Genomic DNA, 3,114 nt, shown 5'->3' on the forward strand with positions numbered 1-3,114 from the left:
ATATATATATATATATATACAAGCACACACATACATATATACATATGTGTGCGCGTGTGTAGTTGGCGGTGAGCCTTTGTCTGTGTGTGTGTGTGAGTGCGTGTTATGTGTGTGTGTAGTGAAGGTGACAGATAATCTATGTGTAGGTGTGTCTATAGTTGACGGAGAGGTACCGTGTGTGTGTGTGTGTGTTTGTGTGTCTGTGTTTGTGTACGTTTGTTGTGTACATATTGTGTGAGGGAGGGAGGGAAAGACAGAGACAAAGAGAGAAAGAGAGAGAGAGAGAGAGAGAGAGAGATTGTTTTTGTTTATATTTATCCGTGTGTAAGTGTACTAGTGTAGGTGTGTGTGTGCGTGCATTTGTCAGTATTTTCGTGTGTGTGTGTGTTCGTACGTGAGTATACATGAGACAGAGAAACACAGACAAAAAAAGCGTAAGAAATAGATAAGAAAACAAAGAGAATTATTGATGGCGCTGCTACTGGTGGCTTTCGTGATGTTGGCCAATCTTCTGGTCGGTGCCATAAGCGAAGATCGAACCTACATCTTCAGACAATCAAACTATGGAATTATTAAAGGATTTGTGCAAACCTTACACGGAGAAAAGGAAGTAGAAAAGTATCTTGGGATTCCTTACGCGCAGCCCCCGATTGGAGAATTACGATACGAGGTGAGTCCTTACCAATTGTCACTTAGCTTTCGTATTTGCCTGTCTGTAAGTCAGTCCGTAAGTTTGTCCGTAAGTTTGTCGATTTGTTCCTGTGTTTGTGTGTGTGTCTGTATGTGTTTGTGCACGTGTGTTGCGTGTGAGAATGGAATCGATATATATTGTCACATTGTTTGCAAAGTTGGCGTTATACACGCGTGTATATGCACGTCTGCGTTCGTGTGTGTATATGTGTGTACAAACATCTATAGTACATACATTGTACATATTTTTATATTATATCTGTCTGTGTCCTATATATATATATATATATATATATATATATATATATATATATATATATATATATATATATATATATATATATATATATATATATATATATATATATATATATATATATATACATACACACACACACATATACATATATATATACATATACACACGTACACACATATATATACACCTGCACACATATATACATACATGCATGCATATGTATGTTTGTCCTGTGCTACACATACATGCGTACATACACACACCAGGGTTACTAAATACCTTCTATTAGTTTGTCACGGCCTTCACGCTTCACACAGATTCTTAAACCGATTATATATATACATACATACATACATACGTGCGTATGAATGTATGTATGTATGTATGTATGTATCTATCTATCTATCTATGTATCTATGTGTGTATATACACGCACTTAGGGGATTTGGTGTGTGTGATTTAATGCATTCTTATGCACATATGATTGTCTGTCGTCTGTGTATATTCATTATCACTCCTCACTCTATCTCTCTCTCTCTCTCTCTCTGTCGTACACACACACGCATATGACATGCATACATACATACACACACACACACACACATATATATATATATACATGCATATATATATATTATATATATATAACTACATGCATATATATTTATACAAGATGCTTTATAAGGAACAAATATTTATGTGTGTGTGTGTGTGTGTGTGTGTGTGTGTATATATACATATATATACATATATTCATTCACACACGCACAAAATAATACATACATATGCTTCTTTTTATAAGAAATATCTTTATATTACTTAATAAATATATAATATATACGCATGATTGTGCCTACAGTTTATATATCAAACAAACAAGGAAGTTTTTGATGTGGTCGTTCGCCTTGCTGGAAATAACAGCGAAAATAAAAGCTCAGTCAAATCACAACTTATTATAGCATGCCTACACCAGTGTGCCACCCCACTCTAGACTTTGTTTACTCATAACGTCTAGAAAAATAGATATTTTGAAGTGAAATTCTCTACAAATGCGCTTCAGATAGTGTATATTGTGGTTATATCGGAATTCGTCGTGGAAAATATTTTTCTGTGGATGAGGGGAGGAGTTTTCAAAAATTCGCGCGAATTGGATGTTTCTCAAAAGTTTTAGAAAAATGTGTATTTTTTAATGACATTTCATGCAAGCACCTTTCAGCGTGTGTAGAATACGATTATATGGGAACTTAATAAGAAAAAAAAATAATAAGATGGCACTCCGGCGTTTACGACGACGGTTCCAGTTGAACCGATTAACGGAACAGCCTGCTCGTGAAATTAACGTACAAGTGGCTGAGCACTCCACAGACACGCGTACCCTCGACGTAGTTCTGAGGGAGATTCAGCGTGACACAGAATGTGACAAGACTGGCCCTTTGAAATACAGGTACGACTCATTTTTGCCAGGTGAGTGAACTGGAACAACGTGAAGTAAAGTGTCTTGCTCAGGGAAACAATACGTCGCCGGAAATTGAACTCACGACCTTCTATTCATGTCTGAAGCTTATTTTGTCGGATCTTTAACCGAACCGCAAAGTTATAGGGGCGTAAAAAAAAACAACAGGTTGCGAAGCGATGGGGATACACACACAAGGACACGTGCGTGCACACATATATGAATATATATATATATAACATTTGTCTTTCATATTTTGCTTGTTTCAATCACTAGACTGCGGCCATGCTGAAGCACCGCCTTGAAGAATTTTAGTCGAAGGAATTAACCCAGTGTTCATCATTTCTTTTATGCTTGGTATTTACTCTATCGGTCTCTTTTATCGAACCAAGCGGACATAAAGACACACACACATTACATATATATGATGATGATGATGATGATGATGATGATGATGATGGAAAAAGGGGTTTCTCCTTTATCTTGAAATCAATTGATATGTAACTGAAACTTTTCACGGATCTTATTCGTTTATTTGCCCGAGTTCGGCGCGTGTTTATTGTGATATTTTAAGGTAGTTGAGAGACATTTGGCGTCTTCTTTCAGCATGTGGTTTGACCTGTATACTTACCCGCTTGCACAGAATATAAATAAATAAATATAGATATATACATATATATATATATATATATATACATATATATATATATAT

This window comes from Octopus bimaculoides, chromosome 8 (assembly GCF_001194135.2).
Source record: "Octopus bimaculoides isolate UCB-OBI-ISO-001 chromosome 8, ASM119413v2, whole genome shotgun sequence".
NCBI classification, from domain to species: Eukaryota; Metazoa; Mollusca; class Cephalopoda; order Octopoda; family Octopodidae; genus Octopus; species Octopus bimaculoides.